The following is a 21349-nucleotide window of genomic DNA, read 5'->3' on the forward strand; positions in this document are numbered from 1 at the left end:
TTTTTTTTCACATTGATTTACATTGTACTGTACATCACAGTGCGGGTCTGCAGCATTTCTGTGCTGAAAAATCCACTGCGGATCCGCACTAAATCCGCATCGTGTGCACATAGCCTAAGAAACAAAAGCTTTGTGCTCTCATTTTTTCCTCTTCTTTTTCAGAGAGCCATACCTTTCTAAATTTCCCTTGGCAAATCCATAAGAAGGCTTGGTTTTTGCAAAAAAATGTAACAAAAAAATGAAATCTGCAATAGTTTTGTGGGTTTTGGTTTTAGTGTTCATTTGCAGTGAAAACTACATGGCAATATGATTTTTCAAGTCATTTCAATTACAACAATACCAAATTTATAATGTTTTGTTTTTAAATGGTGATCCTTTGATAGTGTTTTGATGCTTTTCTTTTTACAGCTTTTAACATATGGGTTAATGAATTTTATATTTTGATTGTTCGCACTTTTACAGGCGCAGCGATACTATTTACACACGTGGACAAAATTGTTGTCGCCCTTCTATTAAAGGAAGAAAAACCCATAATGGTCTCCGAAATCATTTGAAACTTAAAAAAGTAATTTTCAATTTAAAGGGGTGATCCGAAGTCCAAATTCATTTTTATCCTAAATCTATTTAATGCCATAATCTAAACCATTTTCTAATATAAGTGAATTAAAAATACTCTATCGTTCCCTAACTACACTATCTAATTGCTTTTCTTTTTTCCACTTTCTTTTTTGACTAGGCTTCGTTTCAGAGATTCAGAATTAAGTGCTGGGATACGGAAGCAAAGAGTCATCAGGGGGCAGAGGCTGTGGCAGCGACAGCCAAAGTCAATGAGGCTCATTTCAGGGGTTGGGCTAGTCCCTGCACGCTGTGCACAATTAAAACCTGCTCTCTGTTGCCGGCTCAAATCAGCAGTAACAAGCCGGCAGCAGAGCGCACTGTTAGTGTGTGTTCTAAGACTGCAGAGATCAGCGGCAATCTCGCAAGTGACATAATTAATCTCTGCTCATTACTGCTGGCGTAACTTATATGTGCTTCTTCCCCCTGGCCTGGAGCTGCGATATATGCTGACCATGAATTGTACCAGCAGATTCCACACCATCGGGTACGATTTATATGTTTTAATATGTGTACCATGTAATGTGGTAGCATTTTATTCTATTTTAGTGTGCTGACCAATGTACTTGTGTTGATACATTGTGCAAGTAATGTTTATATGGTTCTAGGTGTGAGGGATAGGGGTAGGGATATGTAGTGATACAGTTAGGTTTAGTGTTCAGTAAGGGTCATGTACGATTTAGGACAGTGGGGGCACTATAGCGTCAGATTCAGATTTAGATGTCAGATAAGATAGGAAGAGTCAGCCATTGGAAAGCTAGTTGGTGGGAGGAGTTAGCCAAGGGTGAGCAGAATTGTTCTGGAAGAAATGAGAGAACAGAGAAGATTAGAAGAAGATTAGAAGTGTGACACGGCCGTCTTCGTGACTGGTGTGATCTGGGCAGTTGGAGTGGTCAGCAGTTAGGCTTTTGGGAACTCTCGTGACATCCAGGACCTATTCCGGCAAGGATTAGAAGCGTAATCCTGTAATTTCGCCCAAGAAGGGGAAAGTGGACAGGGAGCACCAGGGACCAGCTAGACCGGCTATCCAGAAAAAAATGCAGGAATGGAGATCACCGTACCAGATGATGTGTTGTTAAGGAAGATCAGGGACAGCTTAGAAGGTGAAACATATATGAAATGTGAAGACAGTTGGACAGTGTCTGTAAGGAATCTGAATAAGTTAAGTAAAGTTTTGCTGAAAATGAATCTGGACTTTGAGAATATTTGTGCATTGCTGAAACAGATCGGGACTTTGCAGTCTGAGAAGACTTCTGACCCACAGGTGGGTAAAGTGTACCACGCACACAGCACACAGCATAAGGAATCTAATGTTTCTGTAGCGGAGCATCAGGGTGTCCCAGAACAGCAGCAGGCTCTTGCCACAACTATCTCTCTGGCCCCCGTTACATTCATTGCTGGTCACTTCATAACTCTCCAGCACTTTATTTCAATTCATTTCTGGGTTCTTCTTGAAGTATGTTTGGAGTCACTCTCCTGCTTGAACACGCATAACCTAGAACACAAACCCAGCTTTCTGACACTGGGCACTACATTGTAACCCAAAATCCTTTGGTAATCTTCAGATTTCATAATGCCTTGCACACAGTCAAGGCACCTAGTGGTAGAGGCAGCAAAATCACCCCAAAACCTACACCATATTTGATTGTAAATACTGTGTTCTTTTCTTTGTAGGCCTCATTCAGTTTTTGGTAAACAGTAAAATGATGTGCTTTACCAAAAAGCTCTATCTTTGTCTACTCTGTCCACAAGACTCTTTCAGAGAAGGATTTTGGCTTACTCACCTACATTTTGGCAAACTTCAGTTTAACTTTTTTATGTCTCTGTGTCAGCAGTGGGGTCCTCCTGGGTCCCCTGCCAAAGTATTTCATTTAGTTAAAATGTCAATGGATAGTTCACACTGACACTGATACACCCTGAGCCTGCTGAACAGCTTGAATTTCTTTGGAACTTGATTTGGTCTGCTTATCCACCATTCGAACTATCCTGCGTTGTAACCTTTCATCGATTTTCTCTGCTGTTCACGTCCAGGGAGATTAGCTATAGTGTCATTTTTATGGAAAAAAGGAAAAAATTTGGTTCACAAGTCCTCAAACAGTTCTCATCTCCTCTTTCTGTATTCCATGCTTAGTGTGGCACACACAGACACACAATATAAAGATTGAGTCAACTTCTCCCCTTTTTATATTGTTTCAGGTGTCATTTTCATATTGCCCACACCTGTTACTTGCCACAGGTGAGTTTTAATGAGCATCACATTCTTGAAACAAAGTTGTTTACCCACAATTTTGGAAAGGTGCCAACAATTTTGTTCTGCCCATTTTTGAGGCACTGTGTGAAATTATGTCCAATTTTACTTTTTTTCTGTTTTTTTTGTGTTGTTCCAATACACAAAACAGAAATAAACATGTGTATAGCAAAACATGTGTAATGACAATAATTTTCTGGGAGAAATACTTCACTTTCCGGAACAATTTCAAGGATGCCAACACTTTCGGCCATGAGTATTTGTGTATCTAATGGGCTGAGGGCACCAAAAGCAAATTTGCACAGGATACCATACAGCCTAAGGCCAACTTTGTATGAGGCTGGTGTGGCTGCAGATCTGTCACATTGTGTGCAGTGTATAGTTCCCAGTATGACCTCAAACCACCAGAAAATCAAAGGGTACAAAAAAGCAATGTGTTTATGAAAATTCATAAATTTCTATTCAGTGTCACTATATAGTTGACAAAACCATACAGTGAGAAAAATAAGTATTTGATACACTGCTGATTCTGCCACCTACAGAGTATGGAAAAGTCTGTAATTTTTGTATCATAATACACTTAAACTGTGAAAGACAGAATCTAAAAATGAAAAAACAGAAAATCACATTGTATGATTTTTAAATAATTAAATAGCATTTTATTGAAAGAAATAAATATTTGATCACTTACCAAACTGCAAGAATTCTGGCTCTCACAGGCCTGTTAGTTTTTGTTTAAAAAACTCTCCTACTCTGCACTCATTACCTGTATAAAAGACACCTGTCTACACACTCAATCAATCACACTCCAACCTTTCCACCATGGTCAAGACCAAAGAGCTGTCTAATGATATCTGTGACAAAGTTGTAGACCTGCACAAGGCTGGGATGGGCTACAGGACAATATCTAAGCAACTTGATGAGAAGGCAACAATTGTTGGTACAATTATTAGAAAATGGAAGAAACACAAGATGGCTGTCAGTCTTCCTCGTGTGGTAAGGATGATTCTGAGAAAGGTCAGGAGTCAGCCCAGAACTACATGGGAGGACCTGGTCAATGACCTGAAGAGAGCTGGGACCACAGCCTCAAACATTACTGTTAGTAACACGTTACGCCGTCATGGATTAAAATCCTGCAGGGCATGCAATGTCCCCCTGCTTTTGTTCTGTTCTGTTTTTCTATTTTAGAAAATCCTTATTTCATGCAATTAAATGGAAGTTAATTATGTAAAAATCATACAATGTGATTTTCTGGATTTTTTTCAAGATTCTATCTCTCATAGTTGAAATGAACCTAATAAAAATTACATACCTCTCCATTCTTTGTAGGTGGGAAACCTTGCAAAACTGGCAGCGTATTAAATACTTATTTTCCCCACTGTATATAATAGTCCCATTAGCTGTCTGTAGGCATCAGAGTAGTTAATATCTAATGCAACATAGTCAGACATTATTATCCTTATGTAAGAGTACAGTAATTTACAAGTGCAATATCACACCATGTCATTGATTGACTTCCATCATTTGTTTTAAACAGGCATTGTCCAGGCATTAGTACTTCTACTGATACATGGGATGTCCTGATATAAAAAGATTTGGACCATTCTATCTCCACAGATGACTTAACCCTAACAATTCTTTATGTGTGACCAGGGTTCCTAAACAAGTCAGATATTTATTACCTTACTAACAACTAATTATCTTTATGTTCTAATGAGAAGTTCCATGATTTTTCACCTTTTTGACCTTACTGTTCTTCATTACTGAGCAATTGCTTGTATACATTCACAAATTACAAAGACTGGCATTAAATTATAATTGTTAAAATGATCTAATAACATAGTAGAGCTTCATTAATTCTGTTTATTGGCTAAAAAGAATTCCAGATCAGACAGTGCTGTTTGCCACCATTTTTGTAAGTAAGAAAAGTGATAGAGATTATTAGTAAATGAATCATGCTACATGTAACAGTAAAATCCCTCCTACTTTTCCCAGCACAATCATGTGCGTCAGCATGAACGTCTTACTTTTCAATTTATTTATTCTTGTCCTCATCATATCTATTGAATGATTCCCTAGGGGAGCTAGAAAGATGCGCACAAATTTTGTTTTTTGCAAGTCCTATCACACTGTTGATGAGCAGATAGGGTTCAACATGGAGTGGGAAGTCACCGGGGAGACTTACCTGGCCACTAATTCCACCTAAAAAGAATCATATTAAACAAGTTCAGCAAGTATGCATAAAAGGTAACCATCATTTACTGTAGGACCACACGCTAAATGTATAAATCTAGAAATAGCAGGGACTTTAATTAACAAGATAATACAGTGGGGGAAATAAATATTTGATCCCTTGCTGATTTTATAAGTTTGCCCACTGACAAAGACATGAACAGTCTAATTTTAAGGGTAGGTTAATTTTAACATTGAGAGATAGAATATCAAAAATACAGTCCAGAAAATCATATTATATAAATTCATTTGCATTTTGCAGTGTGAAATAAGTATTTCATCCCCTACCAACCATTGAGAGTTCTGGCTCCTACAGACCAGTTAGACGCTCCTGATCAACTCGTTACTTGCATCACAGACAGCTGTCTTACATAGTCACCTTTATAAAGGACTACTGTCACAGACTCAGTTAATCAGTCAGACTCTAATGTCTACAACATGGGCAAGACCAAACACCTTTATAAGGATGTCAGGGACAAGATCATAGACCTGCACAAAGTTGGAATGGGCTACAAAACCATAAGTAAGACACTGGGTGAGAAGGAGATAACTGTTAGTGCAATAGTAAGAAAATGGAAGAAATACAAAATGACTGTTAATCGACATTGATCTGGGGCACCATGCAAAATCTCACCTCGTGGGGTATCCTTGATCATGAGGAAGGTGAGAGATCAGTCTAAAACTACATGGGGGAACTTGTTAATGATCTCAAGGCAGCTGGGACCACAGTCACCAAGAAAACCATTGTTAACACATTCTGCTCAAGAAGGCACATGTGCAGGCCCATCTGAAGTTTGCCAATGAACACCTGAATGATTCTGTGAGTGATTGGGAGAAGGTGCTGTTGTCAGATGATGCAAAAATTGAGGTCTTTGGCATTAACTCAACTCGCCGTGTTTGGTGGAAGAGAGATGCTGCCTATGACCCAAAGAACATCGTCCCCACTGTCAGGCATGAATGTGGAAACATGTTTTGGGGGTGTTTCTCTGCTAAGGGCACAGGAAGGACTACTTTACCGCATCAATGGGAGAATGGATGGAGCCATGTACCGTAAAATCCTGAGTGATAACCTCCTTCCCTCTGCTAGGACATTAAAAATGGGTCATGGCTGGGACTTCCAGCAAAACAATGACCCAAAACATACAGCCAACGCAACAAAGGAGTGGCTCAAAAAGAAGCACATTAAGGTCATGGAGTGGCCTAGCCTGTCTCCAGACCTTAATCCCATAAAAAACTTTAGGAGGGAGTTGAAGCTCCGAGTTGCCAAGCGACAGCCTCAAAATCCTAGTGATTTAGAGATGATCTGCAAAGAGGAGTGGACCAAAATTCCTCCTGACATGTGCACAAACCTCATCATCAACTACAAAAAAGTCTTACTGCTGTGCTTGCCAACAAAGGTTTTGCCACCAAGTATTAAGTCTTGTTTGCCAGAGGGATCAAATACTTATTTCTCACTGTAAAATGTAAATAAATGTATATAATTTATACAATGTGATTTTCTGGATTTTATTTTTGATATTCTATCTCTTAGTGTTAAAATTAACCTACCCTTAAAATTATAGACTGTTCAAATCTTTGTCAGTGGCCAAACTTACAAAATCAGCAAGGGATCAAATACTTATTATTTCCACCACAGTATGTATATATATATATATATATATATATATATATATATATATATATATATATATATATATATATATATATATTTATGAAAAAACTGGTAAATCACACATGGAAAAGTTACTTCGGGGGCAAGGCCTCACAAGCTGTTACAATTGCATATTGTTAACATATCAAGTGAAAAATATTACATGAATACATTATATAAACATTGCATTAAAGTGCATACTAATGACTTAATATAATAAAGTGACAGTGCAAAATTACATATATCAAATCTTAAAACTGTTAAAGATTTGATATATGAAATTTTGCACTGTCACTTTATTATATTAAGTCATTAGTATGCACTTTAATGCAATGTTTATATAATGAATTAATATAATATTTTGCACTTGATATGTTAACAATATGCAATTAAATATCTGAATGTACATCCCTAACATAAGAAAGGCATATAGGTACATCACAGAATAGGTACATCACTCTGTTTAACCCCTCCAGCTCTGTAGCATTCTGCTGGCACGTGGGAAATCTGTAGGGGAATTCTTGCAAAGTGCAAATATTCAATAACTACTTTAGCATTTTAATTTGTAGCCATTTAAAAACAACTCCTTTTAGCCATTTCTAGAAACTTTTCAAACCTGTCTACTTTCACGTAAAAGTGTCTAAAACACATATAAATCTGTCCATTTCATGTGCACCAGTGTTTTGCCACGTTCTGGGCCACGGTCTGGCGCGTTTTGCTTAGCTAATCTCTCCTTACATGTTTATGCAGTAATTATTATAACTTTGTGTAAGAAATGGTGTTTCTGTAGATCATCAGGCTTTGAAGACAACGTTCCACAAGAAAAGAGCAAGCTTCATAACACGGCGTTATATTCTTAGCTTTGCATGATCTAATTGCAAGGCTTAGTCTTCCCCAACTTTAGTGACGATTTTATAAATCACACTTTGATGCCAGTTTTCCTTGAATTTAGCACTTTTCTCTGACAAGACAGAAAACATTTTACACATTTCTGTGATAATGATGCCATCCCCTCGGCAGACATAAAAGGGTTCACTGCTATCTATTATTATAATTTATAGAAATGTTTGTGGTGGTTTCTACAAGGCGGTAATAGATACACTGCATCACTTGTACATGAGGATGGGCAGAAAGAAAGAGCTTACACTTTATAGGGAAGGAGGAACGCTTCCTCATTAGCACATTTACATAGTCACAAGAATGGCTTCCAATAGCCGGGATTACAATTAGTCATAATTTCAGGAATGTAAATTACATGTATACAAATGCTGTCACATAACTGCAAAATATATATCTGTAAAGCACTGGATCTACACATGAATAGGGAGGGATATTCACAGCGTTTAGTATGAAATGTCAACTTGTTTACTATTCGGATCAGCGCTATCTATTATCTATCCATTATCTATCCTATATCTATCTATCTATCTATCTATCTATCTATCTATCTATCTATCTATCTATCTATCTAATCTATCTATTATCTTCCTATCTCTCTATCTATCTCTCTATCTATCTATCTATCTATCTATCCTATATCTATTATATGTCTATCTGTCTATCTATCTATTATCTTCCTATCTGTCTTTCTATCTGTCTATCTATCTATCCTATATCTATTATATGCCTATCTATCTATCTATCTATCTATCTGTCTGTCTATATCATCTATCTATTATCTATCTATATATCTATCTATGATATGCCTATCTATCTATCTATCTATCTATCTATCTATCTATCTATCTATCTATCTATCCTATATCTATCTATGATATATCTATCTGTCTATCTATCTATCTATCTATCTATCTATCTATCTATCTATCTATCTATCCATCTGTCTATATCATCTATCTATTATCTTCCTATCTGTCTGTCTGTCTATCTATCTTATATCTATCTATCTATCTATCTATCTATCTATCTATCTATCTATCTATCTATCTATCCCATATTTATCTATGTATCTATCATCTATCTATTATCTGCGTATCTATCTTTCTTTCTAACTATCTATGTGTCTATCTGTCTATTATCTATCTATCATCAATCTGGAAAATAAAGAGTAAAAATCAGTGCAAATGGGTATAGGGTACAAAGCCCCATAGGTAAATACCAGTCCTTCAAGATAAATAAAAAAAAGTTGTAGCAGCACACCATAGATTAAATATAAGGTGCCGTTTATTGGCCCATGTGACGACGTTTCGGTCCAGAGATGTGGACCTTTCTCAAGGCTTGAGAAAGGTCCACTCCTCTGGACCAAAACGTCACTACATGGGCTAATAAATAGCACCTTATATTTGATCTATGGTGTGCTGCTACAACTTTTTTGATTTATTATCTATCTATGTATCTACAATTTATCTATCTATCTATCTATCTATCTATCTATCTATCTATCTATCTATCTATCTATCCCATATCTTTCTATCTACCCATTATCTATCTATCTGTCTATCTATCCCATATCTTTCTATCTACCCATTATCTATCTTCTATCTATCTATCTATCTATCTATCTATCTATCTATCTATCTATCTATCTATCTATCTATCTATCTATTTATCTATCTATCTATCTATCTATCTATCTATCTATCTATCTATGTTATTTATCATCTATTTATCTATAATGTATTATCAATTTATCTGATCTAATCTTTCTAATGTATCCTATCTGTACTTTGGTGTTTTAAGCATTTTATTCATTGATTTGTTGATAGTTTAGATAAGATATTTTACATATTAGATAACTGCTATAAACTTTGTGGGAACATATGTAGTAACCAGGCAGAATATTCATTTGTAGCATGCAACATAATATTCATAATATTACATGTAAATGAACAATGCTTCAATAGGATATCAGCTTTTTTTTATTAAATATATTTTATAATATTTTCTCTAATGTACCAGTCTGTAAAAATGCAGATAAATATATATATGATTGAGATAACAGATATGAGTACATGGGACTCAAGTTGCTTACATTTTCTATAAAGCATTGCTCCTAGGAATAGAAAAAAAAATACTCCTGTGTCTTTTGGAGTGCATCTCTCCTTGGCTTCTAACAATGTCTTATCAACAATAACTAATAAATTTGAATGTATTATTTAATATTGAAAATTTATATTTACTGTGAAGAGATGATAGATCAATAGATCAATTAATTGTGGAAACAATATTTAACTTTTGCCCAATGACTTTTTGAAATATAACCTGCCTTTTTTTCTTTTAACAGCTCCATTATTTCCTAACTTTTCCATTCAAAAAGAGAAAAAAAAACATAACATAAATTTAAGAAGATAGCTTTAAGTTGTAAAGCGCTGCGGAATATGTTGGCGCTATATAAATAAAAATTATTATTATTATTATTATAGAGATGCTGGACACATCAACACCCCTATTCTTAAATCTCCAACATCACAAAGAAGTTATTAGTGACATTATTCCACTTTTAATAAAGACTTTTAGGTACGGTGTCAGTAGCAGTGTGTGCTTACCTGAATGTGGCAGTGCTGATGAGTGACGCTCCCTTCTCTCTGCCTCTCAGGATAAAGAAATCATCAGGAAGCTTGCCTCTGACTTCAAAGTCTGCTCCCCCTCTCCCTCTCTCTCTCATTCCCCCTCCTCACTCTTATGGAAGGGGCTCTGATATTTTCTCTATGGAAACGCTCCCCTCTCCGGTGTGGAAAGCAATGGAACGATCGCAGTGTCTTGCGATAATCTGTAGAAAAAGACAAGTTGTTAGACATTGAGATAGCCTTCAGATAGTTGTCAGGTTTGTCAGAATGGACGTGACGCATGTGACGTCTCAAGATCTATAGACTGCATCTTGAGAGAATATAGCTAATGGAAATATGATGTATAATAAAAAAAGTTCAAACATGAATTACAAATTTGTTGTAATATTGCGGAGGCAAATACTACCATTAAAGTTTGAAAAGTCACTATATATTTGGCAGATAATATATAATTTCTCAAATTAGTTGAGAAAATAAAAATATATTCTGAATATGATAATACATTCTTGCATTATTTTTATAATTTCATTCCAGTTTCTAGCCTTAAATATAACTGATTTACAAACTCTTACATATAACTGATATATAAAAGAAATCTGTTTTTCATCAGCTTGTGGCAGGTATAAAAATACAAATCGAGGATTACTTACCTTCCCTTGGGACTAACTCCGGCAATCTGCTGCCCCAGTCTTTGTTGTTTGACTGCAGCGCTTACATCACATTAACATCACTGCAGCCAAGCAGTGAAGTCTCTGCTTCTGTACAAAGCTTGAGCAACTAAAACTACTTTCAGACTTGCATCGTGTGACGTCCGTCGGAATGCGTCGTTTTGGGGAAAAAACGGATCCTGCAAATGTGCCTGCAGAATGCGTTTTTTTCCCATAGACTTGTATTGCCGACGGATCGCGACGTATGGCCATGTCGCGTCCGTCGTGCATTGGATGCGTCGTGTTTTGGCGGATCGTCGGCACGAAAAAACGTTCAAGGGAACGCCATTTCCGCCATTTCCTACCGCGCATGTGCGGCCGGAACTCCGCCCCCTCCTCCCCGGACTTTAGAATGGGCAGCGGATGCGTTGAAAAACTGCATCCGCTGCCCACGTCGTTCCAAATTTTCACAACATGCGTCGGTACGTTGCGCCGACGTTTAGCGACGGACCCGTACCGACGCAAGTGTGAAAGTAGCCTTAGATCACTGTTTGGCTGCAGCGCTAGTGAGATATGTAGGGAGTACAGGGATGAAAAAGCAAATTGATGGAGTATTTCTTTAATTCTTATACAACTTTTTAGTAACTTTCCCTAATGTAGTTCTGATACTCAGTACATATGTTTCTTAGATGCTATCAGTCTAGATCAGGGGTGGGAAACGTTTTTTTCTGTCAAGGGCCATTGGGAAATTTCTACCATCATTCAGGGACCACTCAAAAGCATCAACTTGAAAATTACCCTGCTATATTTGGTGAAACAATTAGTTAACTCACCCCTAAAGTGATGGCTGGAGCTGCTTCTCTTTGGTCAGATGTATGATGTTATGCTATAGTGATGACTTTACTACTCGCAACTGCTTCTACAGGTTTGTGTCGGCGCAGTCAACTCTTTGTGATAATAAATTTTGTAAAGCATATACATCACATAGGAGACATTGGGACTGCTATATACACATCACAAGAGACACTGGGAACATATGCATCACAGAAGATGCTGAGGTCATATACATCACTGAGAAGGGCTGAGGGGCATAGACATTACTGGGGAAGGACTGGGGGCAATGGGGAAAAAGTATTTAGTCAGCCACCAATTGTGCAAGTTGAGAGAGGCCTGTAATTGACATCATAGGTAGACCACAACTATTATAGTCAAAATGAGAAAACAAATTCAGAAAATCACCTTGTCTGATTTGGCAAGATTTATTTTGCAAATTATGGTGGAAAATAAGTATGTGGTCACCTAAAAACATGCAAGATTTCTGGCTCTCTCAGACCTATAACTTCTTCTTTTAAGAGGCTCCACTGTCCTCCACTCACTATCTGTAGTAATGGCACCTGTTTGAACTTATCAGTATAAAAGACACCTGTCCACAACCTCAAACAGTCACACTCCAAACTCCACTATGGTGAAGATCAAAGAGCTGTCGAAGGACACCAGAAACAAAATTGCAGCCCTGCACCAGGCTGGGAAGACTGAATCTGCAATAGGCAAGCAGCTTGGCGTGATGAAATCAAATGTGGGAGCAATAATAAGATGGAAGACATACAAGACCACTGATAATCTCCCTTGATCTGGGGCTCTATGCAAGATCTCACCCCGTTGTTGTGAATTAGACCTTTTGGGTCCCTCTTGTGGTTACTAGTGATATGACTCTGGGATTGTCTTTCCTCAGTTTGGCACCCACCTGGGTCGTTAGCCCAGGGGTGTTGCTATATAAACTTCCTGGATCCTTAGTCCAGTGCCTGGCATCGTTGTAATCAGATCCTTTCTGTTTGCTCCTGTCTGCTGTCCTGGTTCGTGCAAAATTAAGCTAAGTCCTGCTTCTTTGTTTTTTGGTTATTGCTTTGCTCTTATTTTTGTCCAGCTTGTACTAAATGTGATTCCTGACTTTGCCGGAAGCTCTTCAGGGGGCTGGTGTTCTCCCCCCGGGCCGTTAGACGGTTCGGGGGTTCTTGAATATCCAGCGTGGATATTTTGATAGGGTTTTTGCTGACCATATAAGTCATCTTACTATATTCTGCTATTAGCTAGTGGGCCTCTCTTTGCTAAATACCTAGTTCATTCTTACGTTTGTCTTTTCCTCTTACCTCACCGTTATTATTTGTTGGGGGCTTGTATCCAACTTTTGGGGTCTTTTCTCTGGAGGCAAGAAAGGTCTTTCTTTTCCCTTCCAGGGTTAGTTAGTTCTCCGGCTGGTGCGAGACGTCTAGAACCAACGTAGGCACGTTCCCCGGCTGCTGCTATTTGTGGTGCTAGGATTAGATATATGGTCAGCTCAGTTACCACTGCCCTATGAGCTGGTTTTTTGTGTTTGCAGACTTAGTAATTATTTCTGAGACCCTCTGCCATTGGGGTCATAACAGTATGCCAGGCCAACATTGAATGTTTAATGCATTGCAGAAGTGGGATAATAAGAAAGGAAATTCTGAGTTTTTTTTTTTTTTTCCTCTCTTCCTCCGCTTTACCTCTGAGTGGCTTGTGCTTGCTGCAGACATGAATGTCCAGACCTTCATTACAAGTGTAGACCAGCTTGCTGCTCGTGTGCAGGGCATACAAGATTTTGTTACCAGTAGTCCAATGTCTGAACCTAAAATACCTATTCCTGAACTGTTTTATGGAGACCGATTTAAGTTTAGGAATTTCAGGAATAATTGTAAATTGTTTCTATCTCTGAGACCCCATTCATCTGGAGATTCAGCTCAGCAAGTTAAAATTGTTATCTCTTTTTTACGGGGCGACCCTCAGGATTGGGCTTTCTCGCTAGCGCCAGGAGATCCGGCATTGGCAAATATTGATGCGTTTTTTCTGGCGCTCGGATTGCTTTACGAGGAACCCAATCTTGAAGTTCAGGCAGAAAAAGCCTTGCTGGCTATTTCTCAGGGCCAGGATGAAGCTGAAGTGTATTGCCAAAAATTTCGGAAATGGTCCGTGCTTACTCAGTGGAATGAGTGTGCTCTGGCCGCAAATTTCAGAAATGGCCTTTCTGAAGCCATTAAGAATGTGATGGTGGGTTTCCCCATTCCTACAAGTCTGAATGATTCCATGGCGCTGGCTATTCAAATTGACCGGCGTTTGCGGGAGCGCAAAACCGCTAATCCTCTGGTGGTGTTGTCTGAACAAACACCTGATTTAATGCAATGTGATAGAATTCAGACTAGAAATGAGCGGAAAAATCATAGACGTCAGAATGGGTTGTGTTTTTACTGTGGTGATTCTACACATGTTATATCAGCATGCTCTAAACGCCTAACAAGGGTTGTTAGTCCTGTCGCCATTGGTAATTTGCAACCTAAATTTATTTTGTCTGTGACTTTAATTTGCTCATTGTCTTCTTACCCTGTTATGGCGTTTGTGGATTCAGGTGCTGCCCTGAGTCTTATGGATCTGTCATTTGCCAAGCGCTGTGGTTTTGTTCTTGAACCGTTGGTAAATCCTATTCCTCTTAGAGGTATTGATGCTACGCCATTGGCGGAAAATAAACCGCAGTTTTGGACGCAGGTAACCATGTGCATGACTCCTGAACATCGGGAGGTGATTCGTTTTCTTGTTCTGCATAAAATGCATGATTTGGTCGTTTTGGGTCTGCCATGGTTACAGACCCACAATCCAGTCTTGGATTGGAAGGCAATGTCTGTGTCAAGTTGGGGCTGTCAGGGAATTCATGGTGATTCCCCCCCGGTGTCTATTGCTTCCTCTACTCCTTCGGAAGTTCCTGAGTATTTGTCTGATTATCAGGATGTATTCAGCGAGTCCAGGTCCAGTGCTCTGCCTCCTCATAAGGACTGTGACTGCGCCATAGATTTGATTCCAGGTAGTAAATTTCCTAAGGGAAGACTATTTAATCTGTCCGTACCTGAGCATGCCGCAATGCGTTCGTATATCAAGGAGTCTCTGGAGAAGGGGCATATCCGTCCATCCTCTTCCCCTCTTGGTGCGGGATTCTTTTTTGTGGCCAAGAAGGATGGATCTTTGAGACCTTGTATTGACTATCGGCTTCTGAATAAAATCACTGTTAAATTTCAGTATCCTTTGCCTCTATTGTCGGACTTGTTTGCCCGGATTAAAGGTGCCAAGTGGTTCACCAAGATAGATCTTCGTGGTGCGTACAACCTTGTGCGCATTAAGCAAGGAGATGAATGGAAGACAGCATTTAATACGCCCGAAGGTCATTTTGAGTACTTGGTGATGCCTTTTGGGCTCTCTAATGCTCCCTCAGTGTTTCAGTCCTTTATGCATGATATTTTCCGGAAGTATCTGGATAAATTTATGATTGTTTATCTGGATGATATTCTGGTTTTCTCTGAAGATTGGGACTCACATGTGGAGCAGGTCAGGATGGTGTTTCAGGTTTTGCGTGAGAATGCTTTGTTTGTTAAGGGCTCAAAGTGTCTCTTTGGAGTACAGAAGGTTCCCTTTTTGGGGTTTATTTTTTCCCCTTCTGCTGTGGAGATGGACCCAGTCAAGGTCCGAGCTATTCATGATTGGACTCAACCCACGTCAGTTAAGAGTCTTCAGAAGTTCTTGGGTTTTGCTAACTTCTACCGTCGTTTTATCGCTAATTTTTCTAGCGTTGTTAAACCTTTGACGGATATGACCAAGAAAGGTTCTGATGTTGCTAACTGGGCTCCTGCAGCCGTGGAGGAGTTCCAAGATTTGAAGCTCCGGTTTACTTCGGCGCCTGTTTTGTGCCAGCCTGATGTCTCACTTCCCTTTCAGGTCGAAGTGGATGCTTCTGAGATTGGGGCAGGGGCCGTTTTGTCGCGGAGAGGCCCTGGTTGCTCGGTAATGAGACCATGTGCTTTCTTCTCTAGGAAGTTTTCGCCTGCTGAGCGGAATTATGATGTTGGCAATCGGGAGTTGCTGGCCATGAAGTGGGCATTTGAGGAGTGGCGTCATTGGCTCGAGGGTGCTAAGCATCGTGTGGTGGTCTTGACTGATCACAAAAATTTGATGTATCTCGAGTCTGCTAAACGCCTGAATCCTAGACAGGCCCGCTGGTCATTGTTTTTCTCCCGTTTTGACTTTGTGGTCTCGTATTTACCAGGTTCAAAGAATGTGAAGGCTGATGCTCTTTCAAGGAGCTTTGTGCCTGACTCTCCTGGAGTCGCAGAACCAGTTGGTATTCTTAAAGAGGGAGTTATCTTGTCGGCCATTTCTCCTGATTTGCGACGTGTGTTGCAGAGATTTCAGGCTGGTAGACCTGACTCTTGTCCACCTGACAGACTGTTTGTTCCTGATAAGTGGACCAGCAGAGTCATTTCCGAGGTTCATTCCTCGGTGTTGGCAGGGCATCCGGGAATTTTTGGCACCAGAGATCTGGTGGCTAGGTCCTTTTGGTGGCCTTCCTTGTCACGGGATGTGCGGTCATTTGTGCAGTCCTGTGGGACTTGTGCTCGAGCTAAGCCTTGCTGTTCTCGTGCCAGCGGGTTGCTCTTGCCCTTGCCTGTCCCGAAGAGGCCTTGGACACACATTTCCATGGATTTCATTTCAGATCTCCCGGTGTCTCAGGGCATGTCTGTCATCTGGGTGGTATGTGATCGCTTTTCTAAAATGGTCCATTTGGTGCCTTTGCCTAAGCTGCCTTCCTCTTCCGATTTGGTTCCTGTGTTCTTTCAGAATGTGGTTCGTTTACACGGCATTCCTGAGAATATTGTGTCTGACAGAGGATCCCAGTTTGTTTCCAGGTTCTGGCGATCCTTTTGTGCTAGGATGGGCATTGATTTGTCGTTTTCGTCTGCCTTTCATCCTCAGACTAATGGACAAACGGAGCGAACTAATCAGACTCTGGAGGCTTATTTGAGGTGTTTTGTTTCGGCAGATCAGGATGATTGGGTGACCTTCTTGCCGTTGGCTGAGTTTGCCCTTAATAATCGGGCTAGTTCCGCTACTTTGGTTTCGCCATTTTTCTGCAACTCTGGTTTCCATCCTCGTTTTTCCTCGGGACATGTGGAGCCTTCTGACTGTCCTGGGGTAGATTCTGTGGTGGATAGGTTGCAGCAGATCTGGAATCATGTGGTGGACAACTTAAAGTTGTCACAGGAGAAGGCTCAGCGTTTTGCCAACCGCCGCCGCGGTGTGGGTCCCCGACTTCGTGTTGGGGATTTGGTATGGCTGTCTTCTCGATTTGTTCCTATGAAGGTCTCCTCTCCTAAATTTAAGCCTCGCTTCATCGGTCCTTACAAGATATTGGAAATCCTTAATCCTGTGTCCTTTCGCTTGGATCTTCCGGTGTCGTTTGCCATTCACAACGTGTTCCATAGGTCTTTGTTGCGGCGGTACGTTGTACCTGTGGTTCCTTCTGTTGAGCCTCCTGCTCCGGTGTTGGTTGAGGGCGAGTTGGAGTACGTGGTGGAGAAGATCTTGGATTCTCGTCTCTCCAGACGGAGGCTTCAGTATCTGGTCAAGTGGAAGGGCTATGGTCAGGAGGATAATTCCTGGGTGGTTGCTTCTGATGTGCATGCGGCCGATTTAGTTTGTGCCTTTCACGCTGCTCATCCTGATCGGCCTGGTGGTCTTGGTGAGGGTTCGGTGACCCCTCCTTAAGGGGGGGGGTACTGTTGTGAATTAGACCTTTTGGCTCCCTCTTGTGGTTACTAGTGATATGACTCTGGGATTGTCTTTCCTCAGTTTGGCACCCACCTGGGTCGTTAGCCCAGGGGTGTTGCTATATAAACTTCCTGGATCCTTAGTCCAGTGCCTGGCATCGTTGTAATCAGATCCTTTCTGTTTGCTCCTGTCTGCTGTCCTGGTTCGTGCAAAATTAAGCTAAGTCCTGCTTCTTTGTTTTTTGGTTATTGCTTTGCTCTTATTTTTGTCCAGCTTGTACTAAATGTGATTCCTGACTTTGCTGGAAGCTCTAGGGGGGCTGGTGTTCTCCCCCCGGGCCGTTAGACGGTTCGGGGGTTCTTGAATATCCAGCGTGGATATTTTGATAGGGTTTTTGCTGACCATATAAGTCATCTTACTATATTCTGCTATTAGCTAGTGGGCCTCTCTTTGCTAAATACCTAGCTCATTCTTACGTTTGTCTTTTCCTCTTACCTCACCGTAATTATTTGTTGGGGGCTTGTATCCAACTTTTGGGGTCTTTTCTCTGGAGGCAAGAAAGGTCTTTCTTTTCCCTTCCAGGGTTAGTTAGTTCTCCGGCTGGCGCGAGACGTCTAGAACCAACGTAGGCACGTTCCCCGGCTGCTGCTATTTGTGGTGCTAGGATTAGATATATGGTCAGCTCAGTTACCACTGCCCTATGAGCTGGTTTTTTGTGTTTGCAGACTTAGTAATTATTTCTGAGACCCTCTGCCATTGGGGTCATAACACCCGTGGGGTCAAAATGATCACAAGAACGGTGAGCAAAAATCCCAGAACCACACGGGGGGACCTAGTAAATGACCTGCATAGAGCTGGGACCATCGTAACAAAGGCAACCATGAGTAACACACTACGCCACCAGGGACTCAGATCCTGAAGTGCTAGATGTGTCCCCTTGCTCAAGCCAGTACATGTCTGGGCCCATCTGAAATTTGCTGGAGAGCATTTGGGTTATCCAGAAGAGTATTTGGAGAATGTCACATGGTCTGATGAAACCAAAGTATAACTGTTTGGTAGAAACAAAACTCGTCGTGTTTGGAGGAGACAGAATGCTGAGTTGCATCTAAAGAACACCATACCCACTGTGAAGTATGGGGTGGCAACATCATGCTTTGGCACTGTTTCTCTGCAAAGGGACCAGGATGACTGATCTGTGCACATGAAAGAATGAATGGGGTCATGTATCAGAAGATTTTGAGTGCAAACCTCCTTCCATCAGCAAGGGCACTGAAGATCAAACATGGTTGGTCTTTCAGCATGATAATGATCCCAAGCACATTGCCAGGAGTGGCTTCGTAAGAAGCATATGAAGGTCCTGGAGTGGCCTAGCCAGTCTCCAGATCTGAACCCCATAGAAAACCTTTAGAGGGAGTTAAAAGTCCATGTTGCCCGACGACAGGCCCAAAACATCACTGCTCTAGAGGATATCTGCATGGAGGAATGGGCCAACATACTCCAAACAGTGTGTGCCAACCTTGTGAAGACTTACAGAAAACATTTAACCTCTGTCTTTGCCAACAAAGGATATATAACAAAATATTGAGATTAACTTTTGTTAATGATCAAATGTTTATTTTCTACCATAATTTGAAAAATAAATCTTGCCAAATCAGACAAGGTAATTTTCTGGATTTGATGATGTCAATGATGATGTCAATTACAGGCCTCTCTCATCTTTTTAAGTGGGAGAACTTGCACAATTGGTGGCTGACTAAATACTTGTTTACCCCACTGTACATCACTGGGGAGGGCTGGAAGGCATATACATCACTGGGGAGGGCTGTGGGTCATATATATCACTAGGAAGGGCTAGGGGCATATACATCACTGGGAAGGGCTGGTGGGCATATACATCACTGGGGTCTGGGCGCATATTGTTCTGTCCAGCAATACAATTGCTGTCTAAAGTTTAGTCTTTTTTTATTTTTCAGTTATTACAGACATTGTGCTGCCTTATTTACTTCATCGTATATGAGTTGGTGACTCTAGGTTAGCACCTGTTCACATCTAGTCTATGTTTGGATGTGACGGTCAGTTTTTTTTACATTTGTTTTAATTAGTCTTCTGGCTGAGCACTCTGCTTCTTAGCTTCAGGCGTTTTTAATCACAGCAGGATCCTACCCCTCCACAGAGATATAGATTTCAGTCTAAGAGAGGACTCACAGGTTCCCATACAGATGAAGACTTTATTCTAATAGAGGATTGGCATTGTTTAGTTCCTGGTAATGAGAAATGCCTTACCGTGGCTACCAGGTACACATGAATTGGCCAATTTATGTGCTAAGCTTTCTCAATTTTTCATATTTCTAGTGCAGTAATGCAATTCAATTTTCATATTTCATGTTTGCAAGTTATGGCACTACAGAGTGCTGCCTTATTTATTTGACTTCTCTTTATTAATAGTTATATATATTTTTTGTGGCCTGACGAAGTGACATATCATTTAACTGTTCTCACACAACTCTTAGCCTGTACCTTGAGGTTACTTAAAAGGTGGGCCATCATACAATGTAATTTTCATCCTAAATCCTTATCTATTTCATACCATAATTTAAACTAATTTCAAGTATACTTGAATTAAAAATTGCCTGTACTTCCACAACTACACTAGCTGCATTTTGCTACATCCTTTTTTAATGACGCTTCCTTTGAGAATCTCATTGCATGATGGGATACTCAAATGAAGCATCATCAGGGGGCCTCAGCCCCTGCCACCTCCCTGAAGTGGAGTGTCATTAGTGACGCTCATTTCAGGGGCTGGGATAGTCACTGCGCTGTATGATGTGTACAGTGACAGATCATGCTCTGTTGCCGGCTCAGATTAGCAGTAACGGGCTGGCAGCAGAGCGCACTGTTAATGTGTGCTCTAAGACTACCTAATGTGCAGAGACTAGCGCTACTCTGGTGATTCACCAGTCATCAATATCCATGTCAATTTAGGGTTGTATAGAATGTCATCAGTGCTCGCCACAGGGCGACTAGCTTCACTAGTCACTAGTATCTATCACAGTGCCTTCAGTATCAGCCACAGAGTTTCCAGTAAGAGCCACAGGACTGCTACTACTCATCACTAGGGTTGAGCGAAATGGATCGGACAAATTCAAAAATCGCCGACTTTCGGCAAAGTCGGGTTTCATGAAACCCGACTCGATCCTAGTGTGGGATCGGCCATGAGGTTGGCGATCTGCGCGCAAAAGTCGCGTTTCATATGACGCTTTCACCGCCATTTTTCAGCCAATGAAGTAGGACGCAGAGTGTGGGCAGCGTGATGACATAGGTCTCGGTCCCCACCATCTTAGAGAAGGGCATGACAGTGATTGGCTTGCTTTCTGCGGCGTCACAGGGGGTATAAAGGGGCATGCACGCCGACCGCCATCTTACTTCTGCCGATGTTAGCATAGGGAGAGGTTGCTGCAGCTTCATCAGAAGAAGGGATATAGTTAGGGAGGAAAGGTTAACCCCCAAACTGCTTGTACTGTAGCGATTTCCACTGTCCAACACCACCTTTTTTTTGCAGGGACAGTGGAGGCTATATTTTTGTGCATCAGCTCTGTAGCTTATTAGGCTGCCTTACAAGGCTCCCTGATAGCTGCATTGCTGTTTGCACGCTGCTGTGCAAACCAACTGCTTTTTTAAAAGCAAAAATCCTGTTGCTCCTTTCTGCACAGTTATCTTGTTTATTTGTCCACAGTGCACTTTTGTGTGCAGCAGTCCTATTTATTGCTGCCATACTTGTCCTGAGAGCATTGTAGGGAGATTGAAATTGTACTACAGTCCTTGT

General features: G+C 40.6%; 1 protein-coding gene across 2 annotated transcripts in view; it reads right to left on the reverse strand.

The window, feature by feature from the left end:
• Positions 1–10353, reverse strand: part of UCN3 (urocortin 3) — a 55398-nt gene extending 45045 nt beyond the window's left edge. Inside the window, exons 1-2 of one of the 2 annotated variants that reach the window (XM_077261021.1) lie at positions 10253–10346; positions 5049–5065 (exon numbers count right to left, since the gene is read on the reverse strand). The gene's annotated coding sequence lies outside the window, so the exon portion shown is untranslated. Of the gene's footprint in view, positions 1–5048; positions 5066–10252 lie in introns of both variants that reach the window. The other variant, XM_077261020.1, reaches the window with a different exon arrangement.
• Between the last annotated feature and the right edge of the window lie 10996 nt (positions 10354–21349).

The sequence above is a fragment of the Ranitomeya variabilis genome, chromosome 5 (assembly GCF_051348905.1).
Source record: "Ranitomeya variabilis isolate aRanVar5 chromosome 5, aRanVar5.hap1, whole genome shotgun sequence".
Lineage (NCBI taxonomy): Eukaryota > Metazoa > Chordata > Amphibia > Anura > Dendrobatidae > Ranitomeya > Ranitomeya variabilis.